This window comes from Triturus cristatus, chromosome 8 (genome assembly GCF_964204655.1).
Source record: "Triturus cristatus chromosome 8, aTriCri1.1, whole genome shotgun sequence".
Classification (NCBI taxonomy): domain Eukaryota; kingdom Metazoa; phylum Chordata; class Amphibia; order Caudata; family Salamandridae; genus Triturus; species Triturus cristatus.
Genome location: NC_140591.1, coordinates 918,234,812 through 918,255,218, shown reverse-complemented (window position 1 = coordinate 918,255,218; position 20,407 = coordinate 918,234,812). Strand labels below are relative to the sequence as shown.

The 20,407-nt window shown below is 43.3% G+C and overlaps 1 protein-coding gene across 2 annotated transcripts in view; it reads left to right on the top strand.

Annotated features, from left to right (window-relative positions):
- Positions 1–20,407, top strand: part of GUCA1C (guanylate cyclase activator 1C) — a 659,379-nt gene that overhangs the window by 203,162 nt on the left and 435,810 nt on the right. The window lies entirely within an intron of this gene.

Genomic DNA, 20,407 nt, shown 5'->3' with positions numbered 1-20,407 from the left:
TCCGAGCGGAAGAAGAACAAAATTAGGGATTTTTCCGTTATAGAACGAAGAAAAGTTAGGGAGGTTTGCCTAAGTTCACGAAAGAGACACTAATGAGAAGGAGACATACCCTTTCAGAGACTGTATTGGACACTGAGTATATTCCGAAGATGGCAGATCCTGCAAACCCACATCGTAGGGCTAAACTGATAATAGGCACATTGATAGGAGTTGTGGTAGTCACCATATTTGCGGTAGTGATAAGTTCATACATGGTGGCTCACAGGCAAGAGGGGAAGGTTCAGGGAGCACCCACACCTATTACCCCAGGGCAGAGTGGTATCAGTATGGGAGAACAGGAATTATCGGAGTTGAAAGATGTTCGCAGACTTCACATGGATTTGTCAAAGGGTGATTTTAAGCTTAACGCGTATGCAAGGTTGCTGTATGAGTATGTTGATGCGATGGATGTGAAGGATTGCTATGTGTGCATGCAGTTGCCTGCTTCAGTGGATGAAGGTATCAAGTATCATCATCTCCCATTGACATATGGGATTTCTTGTAGTTTATTGCTCAGTTTATTTTATGACAGGAGACAGTTCGAGTATTTCTTTTCAAATTTTGATACGGTACTTCCTGAGGTTCCGGCAATCAAGCATTTGAACAGATATGATTTGGATAAGAAAGAGGACAGACTCCTGAAATATTTTAGACCGACAATGAAGCTGGATACGGCGCATGCTCACAGGAATAACCTGACATGTGCGTTATCTGAGATAGAGAAGAAATTCATAGACCAAGTAGAGGACAGATATAGAAAGTTGACCCAGACACGACACACCGGAGATAGCCCAGTAGATTGGACAGACGAGGAGAGAGCTCACAGATCCAAGGGAAGTTATGGACCAATAGCGTTAGATGAAGTACAGAGAGGGAATTTGTGTATTGGACGGCCTCAATCCAAGACGGATAAGGTCGCAGTAGGACATAGCACTTGTTCTCAGACCTTCACCGTGGAAGCTAATGCTAAGAATTTTATGCAAGGTCCAGTAGAGGTAATTCCGACAGTGTATTATGTATGTGGGAAGAATGCCTATGTCAGGCTACCCGACAATTGGTATGGCGTATGCTATTTGGCTATAATATTCCCGAAGATTTACCACACAGAGGATTTGGAGTTGTTAGAGACGAAGCGAAAGTCTAGGAAACGTAGGGCTACAAACGCCGGTGCAGTGATTGGGGACATATACGGAGCAATGATACCTAGTATGGGTGTGGTGTTGAATGACGTGAAGATCAGGAGGTTGGCGACTGTAGTTGATGAGTTGTCTATGAACACGGCGAGATCTTTGTTGTTGGTGGCTGGAGAGATGTTGTCGATCCGGAATATGGTTATGCAGAATCGCCTTGCTTTAGACGTATTATTAGCCAAAGAAGGCGGAGTCTGCAAATTATTGAAAGTTCAGGAATGCTGCACATATATTCCAGACAACACGAAGGAGATAGGGAAGTACATAGACAACATCACGACTATTCATAAGGAGATTATGGATTTGACGGAGGTGAATGTGTGGGAGAAGATTGGATTGGGATTTGGAAGAGTGGGAACGTGGTTTGCGAATCTGGGAAGAGGATTTCTGGGATCAGTGTTGAAGCCAATTATCATTGCTGCGGTTTGTGTGATTTGTTTGTGGGGATGCGTGAAGGCATGGAAGTGGTATCAAGGAGGCAAAGTTGAAAGAGCTCTTAGGGCAAACGAGAAAAGGATGGCGAAGCTCCAGGAGCAGCAATAGGAGAGTCTTAAGAGACTGGAGGGAGTTCGACATGGAAATGTTATGACTAGTGCGGTTTAAATCAGTCCTAAAGAATGGAAATGTAATGGTGTGATGACGGATGTCATCAAAGGGGGGAACTGATGTAGCGCTTAAAAGTTTGAAGATTGTAGGGGTGCGTTATATTCACTGTTAGTCGGCACCCGCATATAACCAAATGTGTACTCAGGTATTTTGTGTGAAGTGTATTAAGAATTGTATAACCTATATCGATTTTAATAGAAGTGCTAGCTATGTACAAGCATATTGTGTATGTATTAGAGAAATGTATAGAGTTTAGCTTACGTGAAATGTAACGTGGTGTTACAAATGTGTACCCTAGAATTCGTGTCTGTAGACTGTTTAGCTTGACCACACATGAAAGAAAGACGTAAATGTCAATACTGTGATTTAAACATGCTTGTGTAACCGAAGTAGTGGCCAGAATTCGCATATATCGTTGAGGCGAAAGGCCTGGTATTTTCTTATGTTAGCCAAGGGCAATAGGCCAAAAAGGATTTATTCCAGTAGAGGTTTTAGGCTGTAGTAAATTGCAACTTAGAAGATGTGAAGAATGTCTGCCTTGCATGATCTCACCCCAGGTGCAAGGACAGTTGCTCGTTAGTAGAGAAGCTCTTTGTTCACAAATTGACTTATGTAGTAAAAGCCAGACATGGGAGTACATTGGAATGTGCCAATCGTAACTCCTAGTGCGGATGGCGTCTGGGACTCAAGGCCAAGCGATGGACGATGGAACTGGACAGCGCTCTGTGGAAAATTTCTGAAAGTCGACCCCGCAGAAGAGGAGGCGCAAAGGGCGTGTTCTGAGACTTGGGGTTCTGTATTAGGGACAGCGCCCCGAGGGTGGAGGCAGAGCAGATGAGAGCAGCCCAGAGCAGAGGACGGCTAGGCGAAGGGATAGAGAGGGCAACTTAGACCAAGCTCTCTAAGTGAAGACTTCTTAGGAAGTTTCACTCTGACACCTTTATCTGATGAGGGTCTCAAGGGATTGCTAAGTAGGGATGTCACCTAGTGCAGAGTAGGGACAGAGATGGTATGGTTCAGTGTCCCTAGTATCGACATTTGCTTGGTGGTGTTCTACCTCATGCTTTTAGAGATTGTGCTTTTAGTTATTTTTAGCCGTATGCGGATTCTTCGTAGAGTAGCATTTGTGTTAGTGCCTATGTACTTGTTGTGCCTCGTATTGAGGACTTTGTATCTGCAAATCTTTATGCTGATAATAAAAACCAAAGAGCCAAGAGATTAAGTCTCGAGTCCTTGATTATGGCAAATTGTGGACAGAAATTTTGATAATTGTGTTTTCCCTCCACGCTATTGGACAAGTAAAAAGTTCCATCTGACCAGAGTGGGTTCCAGTAGATAATTGCGTGATACTAAAATGGGCCGGAGCAACATGTTTGTGCATTACACAGTACTCTCCCCTACACGTGTGACGGGAATGGGTACTAGCCCCATTCTTTCACAGTACATTTGTCTCTTATGGGGTTCTCTCCCATTTACTCTGCATCCAGTTGTATTACCCTTCCTCAGGTTATCGGCTTAGGGGTTTTATTCCCATTTACATTAGATAAACATGGGTTACAGCTCATTTATACTTATTTTCGTCCACCCGCTAGTCTTAGGGTAGGATATGGGTCTCAGTCCCATTTACGTTGGGTCACAACCCTCCTGTCAGGGGTAGGTCAAGAGTTCAGTCCTATCGACGTTAACTTCTGTTGTTACATTTTTACCATTACACAGGTTGTGTCTTTTTGGGGTTTTTTTACCCAAAAAAAATCCAAGCAGAAGCAATAATTCGCAGTCACTCAATGTGTTTAGGTGCTCTTCAGGCAAAATGTCCTCATCTACCTTTGGAAGACAAAACAAAATCCAATGAGACAAAGTCCCCCTTGGAGTCCACAGATATATCACACACTTGCCGAGGCACACTTAGTAATATTCCATGCCAGTGAGGCTGGCTTCCACCGTTTGTTCACGTAAAGCAATCAAAGTTCACAGGTTGTTTCAAAATTTGTCTTTTTATGGTTCTTTATTTTTCTCTTGGAAACAGAATATATATGTACAGGCAGCCGACACGTGTTTCGTCCCATGGACTTTCTCAAGGCTGCAAACAACACATAGATATACAATTAAAATCGATTAAAAACAAAGCGTGAGTCTTTGACAATCTCAATAAGCTCACATTGACTAATTCTATGTATATCCACAAACTGAAACTAGCATCAAACCAATTTAGATGTTGCATTTATCAACAAAAATCATCCTATTTGGCATTTACAATATTAAATATACTGCCAGAAATAAACACTTTTATGACAATCAAATTCCACGTGTTTAGAGTCACAGCATAGCCACCATCCCCAAGGACCAAGTATCTAGTGTAGTTATAAGAAGAACCTACCACCAAAAACTTCATGCAAAAGGAATATTGCCTATGACTATTCCATCTCACCTAATATAAGTCGATGTGTCCAATAATTACTCCATAGTTGGTGAAATAAATAAAAGACCAGTTGAAAAGTAAGTGTCCCACGTTAAATCACTAGTCCTGGAAAGCACTCATCGTGCAATTTTCGTTTCAGTAATCAATTTGACCATGCTGGGTTACCTTAAGAGTACATTTATTCGATTAGAAAGACTTAGAAAATTTGAAATCTCCAAGTGGTGGTATGGCGCAACCCTCAAACAGTATATAAAACTGAATAGAGTTCCTCGGGGGTTGCGGGCACAAATATTCCCCACTTACGATGACTTGGAAGCTAATTTACTTCTAGTGTGGGAAAAGGAACTTAATGACAAAAGCTTTAGATTAATGAACATCTTAATTGAAAATGCTGATCGTAAAGTTACCAAAACAGCTGTGGAAATAGACACCCTAGAAAAGGAGATTATTGATCTGAACCTGGCCGAACCAACTAAAAAGAATTATGCTATTTTAGAAGAGATATTAGGATGATATCAAACAACGTAAGGCCCGCAAATTGAGGCGGGATGAGATTGATTATGTGAGTGGTAGGATATTTACATTTGCACAAAAAAATTGATGATATGATTAGACAAGACCAACCAGGAAAAGATTATAGAACACCATCAGTAAGTGGTATCAGTGTTAGCTCTTCCAGCAACATCTCCAGCAGTGGGGATGAGGGCCCCAGTGGAGGTCCCGTGATAACATTACCCGATTACTCTTTTTTAAAGGAGGTACAGCGGATCAGAATGGGCAACAAGGGGAACGAGATGAGACCACAACAGAATCTAAAAGGAAAACAAAGAGAGGCAAGAGGGGAGGAAGAAGAAACAAGAGAAAGAGAGAGGGTACACACACGTTCATGGAACAAGAACAAGTAGCTCCTAGTGATCAAATGAGAGAAGTCAAGATAGTTAATCTGTCAAGTAAGATATTATCTAAGGATTTAATTACGGCATTGCAAAAGGGCATGAATTACTGTCCAACTGGGATGTGTGATGTTACCAATTTCAAAATCGATGTGTTCAAATTTATTAGACATTTGAAATTAAAGAAATACTTTGAAAGCAATCCAAAGCCTATTGTACCTAAAATATGTGATACGATGATTGGGGACTTGTCGATTCAGGATGCTTACAATGTGACTACACTGCTATCGTTAAATGAGGACGTTTAATGTTAATGTACTTGATGTAATATCGGATTTAGAACATTGTACAAATATGAGGACAGATAGTGGCCTAAAAAACAAATCAAGATGGACCCCCCAACTCACAAGTGGTAACAATATCGACCTCTTCCATAAGATGGTTAATATTGAAATAGATAAATTGGACAAACATATGTCTACGAGTAACTATGTATCGCAATCATATAATTTGACCTCCAAAGAACAGGAGGCACTTAGAGTATTAACTAAAGATATGGACCTCATAGTGAGGGAAGCTGATAAGGGAGGAAATATGGTTGTCATGGACAAAGAGAAATATGATATGGAAATCTTATCACAATTGGATAACCAGACCTGGTACAGGAAGATTGATAGTAACACTATGTTTACCATAGTAAAGATTATCAATTCAGAACTGTTAAGGTGGCGTGAACAAGGTCTTTTGTCCCATGATGAATACTGATATTTGAAGGCAGACAAACCAAGATACCCCTTTATGTATGCGCTCCCGAAGATCCACAAGAGTCTTACCAGTCCACCGGGTAGACCTATAATATCAGGAATCGGGGGGGCTACAGAAAGGATTGCAGAATTTGTGGATTCTTTTTTACAGACATATGTAATCAATCTTCCATCGTATATTAGGGATACCAAGCATGTGCTAAATATTCTTAATGATTTGACTTGGGAAACGGGTATGAGATTTGTTACAATGGACGTTGTTTCATGGTAGACGAACATCTTACATGACCATGGTGTTCAAGCATTAAAATACTTTCTGTATTGACGTCCTGTAGAGTTATTGGAACACTCTGAGCTGATTATTGAAATGTCACTCCTCATTCTCAAACACAATGCCTTCCTCTTTAACAATGAATGGTACCTGCAGATCTGCGGGACTGCGATGGGTTCTAGATTTGCTCCGTCTTTTGCCTGTCTCTTTATGGGATGGTTTGAGGCGGAGCATATCTGGGGCCCATCAGGATCAAAGTGGCAGGAGTATATTCTATTTTATGGTCGTTATATTGATGACTGCTTGCTTATATGGACAGGCAGTGATAAAGACCTTGCAGGATTTTTTGGACATATGAATAACAACACACATCACATGACATTCACTATGACCTCAGACATTGAAAAGATTATCTTTCTAGATGTAGAGTTGTTCCATCTTAATGGAAAGATACACAGTAAGATGTACAGAAAACCCACGGCGTGTAACTCCTTATTACACGCTAGGAGTGCACACCCTAAGAGCCAGATTAATGCCGTCCCTTATGGAGAAATGTTAAGGGCCCGAAGAAACTGCAGTCGGGATGAGGACTTCTCTACAAATCTGAATTGAAAATAGGTTCCTTGCAAGCGGATACTCAGAGGAAATAGTTTGTAAATCTAAAGACAGAGCTGTGCGATTACAACGCTCTGATAACCTGAGGAATACCACAAAAAAACCTAGGGATAAACTGGTGAGACTGGTGACCAGTTACCATCCTTGGTCACACAAACTATATGGAATACTTAAACGCAATTGGCCTTGACTTACTGCGGATAGGTCTTTGGAAAGTTATATAACCAGAGTTCCTAGTATTACATATAGAAAAGGCAAAACAATTCAAAGTTTGATCAGTCCTAGTTATCCCCCACAGCCCCAAAGGAGAGGTACTTGGCTTAGACAACTAAATATTGGGTCACATGCTTGTGGTTGTTGCAGCATGTGCAGGCTGGCTAAGAGAGGGGTGAAAGAATTTGAATACAATGGCTCACGTACATTTCGGATTCTTGATCAAATTGACTGCTTAACTAAATATGTGGTCTATGTGGTTTTATGTAAGTGCCAAAAAATTTACGTTGGTAGCACAATTCGCCCATTAAAAGAATGCATGGTTGAACACTTCCGTGCTCTAAAAAATCTGGATATTAGGTATCCAATAGGAAGCCATGCTAGTATGTGCCCTGATCAGAAAAAAATCCCTTGGATTCCAATTTCATGGTATAGAAATTGTTAAAATGGATCCTAGAGGTGGTGATCACGAATTGAGATTGAGACAGTGTGAGGCACGCTGGATCATAAAGCTGCGAGCAGTGGAGTGTGGGATAAATGTGGATAATGAACTACATTATTTTCTACACGCGTGATGTAGGCTGTTTACCACACTGCATTTTTACTATGAATATTCTGTAAACCTTCACACTATCCATTATATAGTCATAGAATATGTCTTTATATCCAATCCAATCCAATCCAAAAAAACTTTATTGCAATTGTTTAAAATCATAAAAGTACAATATAAAACAGTTCATTTAGAATACATATTCCAGTTAATACAATAGCCCATCTTAAAAAAACAGGATGTCATAGTAATTAATCAGTAAACAAACCCCTTTTAAAACCAATAGGTCAGTCAGTGTTGTTGCTGCATTAGTTTCCTACGAATTGACCACATCGCGAACAAAAACTTAGAAACTGCAGCCACAACAACTGGGTTTAAATTGCTTCGCATGATCCTAAAAAAATCAAGATAACTCCTAATACCCAAGTTTAAACATAATTGTATGATCCATTTTTTCCGGATACCGACATATGCGGGGCAGAAAAGCACAACATGGATCGTAGTTTCCAGTTCAGATGAACAACCAGGACAAGTATGCTTGGAACCGCCCGCCCATCGATCAGTAAAGGAATAAAGAGGGAGGGTTCCATATCTGAACTGTAAGTACAGCTTCTTTGCTAAAATGGGTTGGATTACATCAAGGTCAGGTACAAAGGCGTAGTAAGGTTTAACATCAAGGAAAGCATCTGTCAGACTAGATGGACTGACTGAGCTATAGGCTTTCATTAGAAAGTAATCTTTAAAGGTTAAGGCAAGAGTTTTTTTGGAAATGCCTAGAGATGGGCAAGGCCAATATGAGTTAATGTCTGCCTTACATACTGGAGCCAAGGAATCTTATCGGCCCCAAGTGTGCCCAGAATTACTTTCAATTCGTCTCTGTAGCATACCAGCTCTGGTGTACTCCAGAGCCTTTTCCAGTACCTCACCGGTCTAGTGGCAATGACTTCTAGGATGGGACGGATGTTAAGATCCAACCTCAATGGCATAAGCGGCGTGTTAGTTGGAAGGGATAAGAGTTTCCTGATAAAATTGTTTTCGGTAGTAGCCAAATCAATTGCACGGGTATGGCCCCAAAGTTCAGCCCCGTACAATGTAGAGGATCGGGATTGCACACAGTAAATTTCTAAGGGAGCACTTATAATTTTTGTATGACAATTCTTATAAACTTTAAGGATGCCCCCCACAGCCTGATTAAGTTTTAGATTGGCCTTGCGCATTTGAGGGGACCAACCCATTTTGTCGTTCAAGGTCAAACCTAGGTACTCGAATATAGTTACCCGATCCAAGGCGATACCTTCCATTTTGGGATGCGGGTAGCTGGAGGGTTTTACATTAAAAGCCATATACTTCGTTTTACCTATGTTGACCACCAGGTTCCTTTTTTTACAAAAGTTGGTAAACTGATCCAACACCCGCTGCATACCCATTGGGGATTTTGACAGCAGCAGGGTGTCGTCAGCAAACATGAGGGCAGGATATTTTCTAGAGGCCAATTTTGGTGCGTCTATATCAGTGGTGTCCAAAAGATCGGCAATGAGCCCATTAAGTAAAAGAGAGAACAGGGTTGGGGCAAGGACACATCCCTGTCGTACTCCCTTTTCAACGGGGAGGGGGCCAGTCAAATTACCATGTTTTCCATAACGGACTCTAGCATAGGTCCCATCGTGGAGAATCTTCAATTGGTAGCATAGGTATGGCGGGGCCCCCATGGCTAGCAATAGGTTCCATAACTGGTTACGATCCACCATATCAAATGCGGATTTCAAATCCACGAAGGTCATATATAGGCTACCCCCATCCAATATGACATGTTTCCAATGAAGCATCTGGAGCCTAAATAATTGGTCCATAGTTGACGTTTTGGGCCTAAATCCCGCTTGGAGTGGGGTTAGTATATTTTTCTCTTCTATCCAGTTCTGTAGCCGTTGCAGAATGAGCCTAGAGTAGATTTTTTGGCTCACATCTATTAGGCTTATAGGCCTATAGTTACCTGGATCAAGGGGAGATCCCTTTTTAAAGATGGGAATAATTTCCGTACCCATCCAGGTTGATGGTACCGGTAAACCTTGTAAGATGGCGTTGAATAGGATTTGAAGGTAAGGGGCCCAGATCTTCGGTTCATCCTTATAAAGATCCCCGGGAATACGATCTAACCCTGGGGCCTTGTTCACTTGAAGCTGATCCAAAGCCAGATTCACTTCTGATAGGGTCCAGGGGGGAACAAGCCAGGAAGGATCCATGGCTGATAAAATAGCAGGGGGATCAACGGTCCTGATTGTGTTAATCGAATACAGATTTTCAAAGTGGGAAGCCCAAGCGTCTTCGGAGATGTTTGGGTCAATCGGGGAGTTACCCTCCGATTTCCCAAAGTGGACAAGGTTCCAAAAGGATCTTAAATCTTTTGCCACGAGAGCTAGTCTCATAGCAACCCATCTTTCCTCGTCCCACTCGGTCTTAGCAATAAGAATTAACTTTCTATATGCCCTCCTAGCTTCTCGAGTAAATGAAGGATTGCCCCCCCTGATGGCCTGTAATAAATCCTGTTTGGCTAGCCTGCAGTCCTTTGTAAACCAGGAATTTTTGTTGACCGGCTTCTTGGCATTAACAGTACCTGTGGTGTAAAAGGAACCATGCAGTATTTCTACAAGGTCCTTATGGGTTTTAGCCAAATCCAAGGTTCCATCAACTACAGTATTGTTAACATCTCCTTTAAACACCATATCAAGTAAGGGGAGTATTTTTAGGTACAGGCTGGCTATTGCCGTGTCTGACTGTTTTATAGTTTGCCAGCGAATCCTCTTCCCCCCTTGTATAACTCTTAGGTTACCTACTGGAGAGGTGACCATAGCTAGCCCCGTGTTCAATAGATGGAAATTTAATGCAACTATCAAGGGATCATGGTCACTTTCAGTTCGCCTAGTTATCTTAAAATCCAGCACATGGGGCCATAGGTCTAGACTAACCAGGACGTAATCAATCACAGTTTCATGACCCATGCCCCTATATGTTGGCTGGCCCGGTATATCTCCGCTGAAACGACCATTGCACGCTCTCATAGAGAAAGCGTAAGTGAGGGAGGTAAGCTGGAGTACCAAAGGGGTCCAATGTTTAGCAGGGTACATACTAGTAGATGGTATAGATCTAGCCTCATCTTCCTCTAGTGTGAGTGGGGTTACTCCGGGCAGGGGCTCAAAGTGACAATTGAAGTCTCCTCCAATCATCAACACAACATCATCTGGAAGTAATTCCAAAAGGGTTAACAGGGAATCAAAGGTAGGTGATGGACCACCACCACGGGTAGGGCGAAAGTAAATATTAATAAGTGCAATCTTAGGGGTCTTTTTATGGGACAAAAGAATGCATATTATATCGCTACTATTCGTTTCAACCCTTTTGATGTTGAAACCAAGATGAGTGCCCACCCAGACACACAGACCCCCCGAGGGTCTCCCCCGATGGCCTTTTATGGCAGGTTGCATATAAGTAATGTACCCCAGTCTATGGATAGGTTCAGTTGACCATGTTTCCTGAAATAGGCAAATCCCAAAGGGGTCCATAAAGGAACACCACTCTGGATTGCCAGTATTGGAAGCTAGGCCTGCGATATTCCAGCTAAGAATTTTAAGCTGGTTATCAGAATTAGGAAGAACCTCAATGGAATTAGGCTGAGCGGGTACAATATCAGTAGTTGCTAATTGGGTCGCAGGGACTACCTTCAAGGCCGAAGATTGAGCGGGGGCGTCCCACGTAGAACCTAAAAAATTAGGAGAAGTGGTTCCGACTACCAAAGATGCAGAACCCACAAAGGTGGTCGCTAGTAGGTCACCATAGCCTCCTTTGGCACCGGTCTCATCTACGGTGTGGGTAAAGGAAGGTAAGGATCTAACTTGTGTCTCTAGTCATTCTACCTCATCCAACAAGCTAAACCTATTATGGGTGGGAAAACCCAGAGCTTCATTAACAGGCTGCCTACCCCCCGTTCCCTCGCTAAATTGCTCTCTGTCAACATAATTGTGGGACGGAGCAAGAGGCCTTAAGCATGGAAAGGGAGGTTTGGTAGACGGGGGTAGAAATAACCTAAGGGAAGCGTTTTGATGTTGGAAGATAAATTATCAAAGGCGGGGCTACATATGTGGTCAACCACCTCAGGCGCTTGAAAATTGACAATGACACAGTCGCCACCCACATTTTTTTGTTTGTGGCCCACCCAACCAACTCTTCTAGCAAACAAAATGGAAGACCGTACGTTCATGGGCAGGGGTCTGTTTGCATTCAGCCAGAACATAACTTTATTTTTAAGTTCCTGAAAGGATTCTGGTCTCTTAGAGGTCAGTTTGGGAACATTGGTCAAAACAACCACGTAAGGGGCACTTTCAGGGGGAAGGTCGATCCGTGGAGATTCCAGCTGGTGAGGAACCTCAACAGGAGGTTCAGGACAATAGTTAGCAGTTGGATGGAGGCTAGCAGACATATTATTAGCAGCTGGTTTTTGTGTAAGAGGCCCCCGTCTATGACTCAAATGAGGATTACAAGCAGCTCCCCGATGTTGTATCGACTGAGTATCAGGTCGATCTTGCGAAATTATTGGGTTTTCAGGAGTGTTAGCCTGGTTTTGACATGAAGATAAACCTGAAATAATAGATTGTATATTTTCATCATGTTTAACTAAAGCTGTCTCCAGAGCAACCAACCTATTTTCTATAGCAACCAATCTAAGCTCGAGCGGCCGCATGGCCAGATCTAGTACAGTAGACATTTTACCAAGTAACAAGTCTATATCTAAAAGCGGTGGGACTACATCTGGGGAAGGGCGCTCTGAGCAAGTTAGGTTGATGGTAGCTGTAGATACAGTCAAAGAAGTGTTCAAGGTATCAGGATTAGGTTTCTGAGTTTTATTCCTCCTGCCCTTTGGTGATAACCCAGTTCGTTTCCTTTTAGGGATGGTACCAACATCTCGAACTGGAGTTGCAGGCATAATGGCAGAGCCAAGTGCTGAAGCGGGAACATTTGTGACCGTAGCTATAGCTACATCAGTGGGAACAATAGATAAGGTTGGTGGACGAGGCTGACCATTATTAGTAGTCTGGGTGGACATAGTAACTGGGGAGATAACAGGAGAGCGACTAGATGCAATTGTACCCAATGAGGAGCGTTTAGGAAAGAGTGGTTCCAAGGACAACCGACGCTCAGTTATTGCAATTTCGTGCTCAAGTATTGAAGATGCTCTTACTATAAATTTGTCCAGCGAGCCAGCAACATGATCAGTAGCACTCGGTTTCAAGCCCCTTTTATTCACCATTGTTCTCCTGCAATTGGAACAAGATTTAAGTGTACTCACAAGACTGGTGCACTAAGAGGGTATGGCCGGACCGGACTCTCTCTGGCACGAACGGGCATAAACGGGCCCGCCCTTGGCCCGGGCTTCGCCCGCGCTGCGGAAATGAGTGCACCGACGGATATAGTCACGCCGGGGGGCGGGTCCTGAAGAAGAGGCAGGCAGCAGCAGCAGGAAGTTGGAGGGCTGCTGGACCTCGCAGTCCTCGGTACGGGAATCCCAGGGCACCAAAGGTCAGTTTCTCCATGAGCGGCACCCGCGAAGCGGGGGCCGCGAGGTTTTAACCTATGTCCGGGGGCGGGTCCTGAGGAAGAGGCAGGCAGCAGCAGCAGGAAGTTGGAGGGCTGCTGGACCTCGCAGACCTCGGTACGGGAATCCCAGGGCACCAAAGGTCAGTTTCTCCACGAGCGGCCTTTATATCTGCATATCTTACCAGCTGCTCTCATATATCTATATATCTCGCGTACTTCCTTATTCTGTACAAGATAGCTTTTTTTTTCTTGTTTGGTGGATTGATGTATATTCTTTTTTGAATGTTTGTCATAACTGTTATGATCTTTGGAATGCTTTATTGTGATATGTAGGTCATTTATAACTTACCAACACTAATTTTCTTTTATTGCTGAAAATGTATAATCTTTTTTTTCTTTGGACCTGACTTACGATGTACTTTCTCCCTTGACTGTAACATACTAATTGATCTAAATGATATGGACCTTTCCGCTATGTAATCCTTAATGATGGGAAATGTAGCTCTATTGCCCTGAATCCCAGCCACACTGCAGTTACTAACCTGCTCACGTCTGGTAAATCCTTTTTGCTCATTTGGTTCTGTCTGTGCCTCACTTTACTACCTGCTTGTATGTTTACATCTTCTATGTAGTCATATCTGTCCTAGCTGCCGTGAGGAGTTGTGACTGTGTATTATTATCTGACAAGATAATTGCGTTGATATTATTATATCCGCAATTCGGAAATTACCGTTGAGAACCTATATTGACTTTGTCACTCCATTCGGTATTTAAAATACAGTATTTGCTTGACCGCTACAAAATGGCGGACTTTTACTTACCGCTGTGAAACATTCCGTTTTTAACGTTTGCGTTTGCCAATTTGAATATTTAGAAGTTTATATTACTATTTCTCAAAAAAAGGGATAGTGTGTTGTACTATAAATAGGTAGCCAACTGTCTGGCGAGGCTTATATATTAGGCTTGTTTCGCTGTTGAATAATCGTTTCTTACTATTACTATATGGCGGCTATTTCGCGTTCTTGTCGTTGTGGAGCAGTCCCTCTTTTCTTTCTGTACTTGATCACATGAACGCTAATCAGCTGCCGCGATTATTTAAACAGGGGAAACGACTTCCCCGGTTTACTCGTACTCGGATTCTTATACCGTTTGGAGTACTCTCCGGATACATGGTAAGATACATGGGGTGATAGTCGCTGGATTTATTATTTATAATGTATGGAACTGTTTTTTGAATCAACTATATTGTGGAACATTGTAGCTTTTGCCCGACATGGCCCTTCTCAAATAGACTTAAGCTAATAGATTCATGTCTGATTGTGATATGGCCTTTTTAAAGTATAGTTATATTGATATAAAAATCTCTTTAAACAGGTTAAAACTGATATTTGTCCAATTTATTTTTGCTGGCTCGCTGCACTTGATCTGTTTGGCATATATTACTTTGGAGAAGGTTAATAGTTTGCTTCAGGTTACTATATGAATGCCGATTGACTTAGAGATTCTAGGCACATTCGTGGGAGGTTAAATATTCTTCCCACATATGTCCTTATTGGGACTTCGCTTTAATGTTGTTGATCTTGCCTTTTGGATACTGTGTACTATGTACGGTCTCCAAACTTTTGACTTTTTCTTAAGAAATGTTTTAATATGGAGGATGGTGCTGACATTGCCTGCTATCCTTCTTTTTAGATACCTATATACATTATACGTTCTTTGCTGGAATAGACGTGATCTTAAGGTAAATTTTCCTATATTTGAACAATAACTTATATTTGATGTGCAGATAATAGCAATAATGGACTCTCAGGGGACGATTCCGATTCCGGCCGCAAAACGAACTGACCGACACGGACCCGGACCGAATAGCGACCGACACGGACCAGCGCTGTACGACCCGTGCAGTACGATGCAACGCGAGTGAATTACAACTGACATGTACGGAATACAATCCATACGACCGAGCCAGAGGGAAAATAGTGATCCAGCCGGAAAACCGACGCAATTTTCACCGACCGACACGAACCCGGAATCAACCCGACGACCCGTACCCGCGATGTACGATTAGCGCAGTACGATACTATGCGTGTGAAACCAGACCAACTTGCACGGAGACCAAGCCGCACGACCGACACGCACAGACAACCCGGCACACAAGCAATAGAGACCGAACGATACCTACCAAACACAGAAGATAGGCAGCGTGAACGAGGTGGAGAAGCCCGCACGAGACAACAGCAGCGTCCGTTTCCGTCACATGAACGTCTCCTACATGCCTACAAAACACAAAGGAAAAAACACAAAAAAAGGACCAAACAAGCAATGACTAAGCCAATAAATATACCCAACACAAATTAATTGGACAAAGACACACCCACAACTACAACTATATAAAGGACTACAATCACTACCATCATCCCTTGCAAACAGGAGACACAGCCAGCAGCAAACACCAGTACACAGAAACCACAGACACACTCACAACTCACCCATCACACAACTCACACACCATCAGCACCTCATACAAAAGCACACACACATACACACAGCAAAACCAACACCAAACCAACATCACTTGCACCCTCACACGCACATCCCTCACCACCACCACCCACCACCATGCCCCCAAGGAGTGTGGACAAGGTGAACGCACAAGCACCAACGTTGCGCACAAAGGACGATATCCAGAACAGGTGGTATGACGTGCACAGGAGGGTCAAGAAACTCATTGAGAAAGATCATGCCTTGAGTCAGCGCACTGGCGGTGGCCCTCCTGCCAAACCAGTCTACTTCAGGACCTGGGAGGAGAAGGTGCGGGACATCCTACCACCAGCGAGCATCCATGGCCTAACAGACATCCCAGAGACTGGTGAGTACACAAACAACAAACCCAAGATTGTGTGGCAAGGGGACAGTGAAACCATGCACCCCAAGCAAACCTACACTAACCAATAGATAATCAACCCAAGATGTGTATGCCAGTCACACAAACACAATACCTGCCATCTCATAGTGATTGGGGACTGTGTCATGACATGCACCAACCTACAAACAAATAGAGCAAGCCACTGGCACAAAGCCAAATACATCCAGCAAGACAGTTTGCCACCACAAACACACCACCTCACAGTGCAGCTGACTGTCAGGAAGGAATAGTGGGGATGCAGGTGAAGTGAATGTAGGCAAAAGCATGATGGGGCCTGTAGTCACAGATAATGCTCCCCCTCCTGATTGACCCATCAAGACCTCTCTGAAACATGCCCACATCACAGGGAGTGGAACACGACTGACAAGATGGCTGTGGGGCTGTGTGAAAATCAGAAGCAGGACACCACTGACTGATATCCTGAAAGACAACTTGCACGCCCTACAATGGAAGCACGTGTCATGATAGGAAGGAGGACTGACAGCCCTGACCATACTAATCAGCATGGGGAGACACCCCCCAACACAAACTCCACACAACTCACCGGGTACAATGCTTTGACACACACCTCATTGAAATATCAGCAAAAGATCCCCTGTACTGGCTTCTGCTGTGTGAAGCACAGGGGCTCACTTAGGACTTGTAGCCAAACAAACACCAGGATTTCACTGTCAGCCATCTTGCCATTGCTGTCACACCCCCTCACAGGGAAGCAGAGTCAAGAGGGAGGGAGCATGGGCATGCTGGGAAGGGGGTGTAGCCAAGAGTATGATGGGACTCGCAGTCACAGACAACCTACACCCACCCACATGGCCCATCAAGATCAACCTGAACCATACTCGCCTCACAGGGAGTGGGAAGGGACCGAAAAGATGTCTGACACTGGGCTCTGTTGTGGGGAGCACAAGGCCATGCTGGGACTGCTAGCCAAACAAACACCAGGATTCCACAGTCAGCCATCTTGCTGGATAATTTGCTCAGCTGTCACGCAAAGGCTCGGTCCACCACAGCCTGTGCTGATTGTGTGGAGGGAGTATTGACGCGATATTCTCGCCCCTAGTTCCGGAGGGACAACAATTGGCCGCCATCTTGCAAGGGTGACAGTCTAGCTCATTGTAATAACACTTTCATCACTGTATAAAAGGAAGGAATGGCGCTGATGCGCATTTGATAATTTGCTCAGCTGTAACGCGAAGGCTCTCTCTTTGTTTTATTTTAACTTTAAGTGTTTGAATTTACCTCTGCACTGCGCCGCTTGTTGTTATTTTTAGATTAGCCCTGTAGTTGCCTAAAAAGATAAAAAACCAAGAACTCTTACTGTACTTTTACTTCGTGTCTCTGCTTCCTTGCGTCTACTCCCCGGTCCACCACAGCCTGTGCTGATGTGTGGAGGGAGTATCGACGCGATATTGTCGCCTCTACTTCCGGAGGGACAACAATTGGCCGCCATCTTGTAAGGGTGATGGTCTAGCTTATTGTAATAAAACTTTCATCACTGTATAAAGGGAAGGAATGGCGCTGACACGAGGTGGACGTGCGCAGTGGGCGCGCCGGCGGCTTGCCGAAGGCAAGCCCGTCTGCCCCCGTCTGTGCCCGATGCGCAACCAGCACCAGCCACACTGCCTGTGGCCTCCCTAGAAGAAATCTGACTGCTTGTTATTTGGAGAAATTGAATATCTGCAAACAATGCGGACACTTCCTAGATGTTAATAACATCAGAGGTCCTATAAGTTGTTGGAAATGTCAGACACAGATAATCCTTGAACACCACTATCCCACAAATGATTCAGATAAGGAAATCAGTCATCAGGTTTCCATTCGAGGGGGTCTAATAAATGCATGTTCTTTAATTAAGCATGCTTTGGACATCAACAAATTAATTACTGATAATAAGCTAGACTTCCTATGTATTACGGAAACCTGGCTGAAGGAAGACTGTAATCCGGATATAGTGGTCGCCCTGCCTCCAAACTTCACTATGTGCAGGAAAGATAGAGAGGATGGCAGGGGAAGGGGAGAATCCATTATACATAGAGAGACCTTACAATGGAAGACCTTTACCCTGCAAGGATTAAAAGGAGTAGAAAATATGGGCTTTTGCTGCACCATAAATAACTCCTTTTCCTTTTCTGGGGTTTTGCTATATCATCCTCCAGGCAACTGTAATGTCTTCCTTGAATCTTTAGGAGATGCTCTTAGCGAGGCAGTGCTTAGATATTCAAATTTTTCACTGCTTGGGGACGTCAACCTACACCTGGAATGTGATAATAGCCCAGGAGTTGCATCTTTTCTGGAAACGGTCACCCTACTGGGCCTGAAACAAGTTGCTCAGGAACCAACACATTGTGCGGGGCACACGCTGGAACGGTCTGCACTAATCTTACGTCATTTCAGATCGGAAATCCAATTCCACAGGCTTGGTCTGACCATAGCTTTATCCCTTTCGTCTTTCCAATTCCTAAAAAGGTCAGTGTAGGCATAAGTAACAGTAACATTACTGGCGTACCTAGGCGGAAATGGCAGTCTTTAGTTTCTAACCCCCTCTTATTAGCAACAGCTCAAGATACGGTTCCAACACTCATTGGTGGAACCGGGAGAGGACTCGGTTAGACTGCACAACTGGTTAACATCCATAGGGAACAAATTAGACCCCCCCCCTAAAGGCGGTATTCGCGCCTCTAAAAGAAAAGACCACAATAACCCCTGGTTTTCAAAAGACCTGGCGGACCTCCATCTGCATAGTAAACAGCTTGAACGCAAGTGGCGAAGGGGATATGAAGTAACTAACTTGCAAATTTTTAAATCATTTAGGAAACAATATAATTTGGCTATTAAAGCTGCTAAAAAAGAATACTTTCACAATCGAATCATCATGGCAAAGTAAAGTAAAAAAGAAATATTTAAAATTGTAAAATCTTTCCCAGATCCTAAAGCTTTACACTCCGTGAGCCCTCCGTCATTTACACTTTGTAATGAAATTGCACTTTACTTTGAAAATAAGGTTAAGAACATTCAAAGCAATTTTTAGATTTATAGACCTCAGGACCTCGCCAATGGGAAAGTATTAGACCATAGAATGGACTGTCCCGTCCTTCAATCATTTCAAACTACCTCATTAGCTCAAACGAAAGAGGCTATATTAGCCTGTAAATCAGGTTCACCACTGGACGCTTGTCCTCTAATTCTCTTACATCATATTATTGATGTTGTGAATCCGCTGATCAACAGAATAGTGAATTCCTCCCTAGCCTTGGGCATAGTACCCGATGAATGGAAATTTGCTATTGTGAAGCCCCTCAAGAAAAAACAGAATATTGAATTGTCTAATCTGTCTAACTATAGGCCCATATCCCTCTTACCAATCCTGGGTAAGATCACAGAGAGAATAGTCTACAAACAACTCTCTAGCTTTGCTGAGTCTACATCTATTTTTAATCCCCGCCAGTCTGGATTTCGTCCATAACACTTGACAGAGTCAGCTTTACTCGAGATATCAGACACCCTAAAATTCATGATGGATAGTGGCAGGAAGGCAGTCCTGATCCTTTTGGATTTGTCTGCCGCTTTTGATACCATCTCCCATGACATCCTGCTAGCCAGACTAAGATCATGTGGCATTTCCAACCTTGCTTTGGCATGGATTATATCCTTCCTGTCAAATAGAAAGCAGGTTGTCTCTTTGGGTTCCTGTCTATCATCTGAACATAATGTATCTATGGGTGTCCCACAGGGGGCTTCTCTTAGTCCTCTTTTGTTTAATATATACATGGCTCCACTCAACTCGTTGATCTCGTCCTTTGGGATCGAAATTACATCTTATGCTGACGATAACCAACTAATTCTGTCATTAGAAGAGAAATCGACGAAAGCTGAAGAAAATTTTAAAGCTTGCTTTACGGCAGTCATCAAATGGATGAATAACCACCATCTCTGCTGTAATACCGATAAAACAGAAATCCTTCCTATTGATAAAAATAATTTGTTCCAACCCAAAGCCTGGTGGCCAGATGATACTGCAGCCCCCCCTTCAACCGCTGAGGTCGCAAAAAATCTGGGAGTACTGTTTGACTCTTCCCTTTCATTAAAACCCCATGTTTCAAAATGAACAGGGACCTGTTTTGGCCTCATTAAAACATTGCGGTTTTTTTTCAATTTCATCCCGCTTTCAGCAAGGAAAACGGTAACAGTAGCTCTTTTATTATCACGGCTAGACTACTGTAATAGCCTCCTTGCAGGGATGAATAAGACCTCCTTGAGGAAGCTTCAAGTCGTTCAGCATGCAGCGGCCAGATTGGTCCTAGGGCTTCCACATAGAGCGTCTGCCTCTGCCGCACT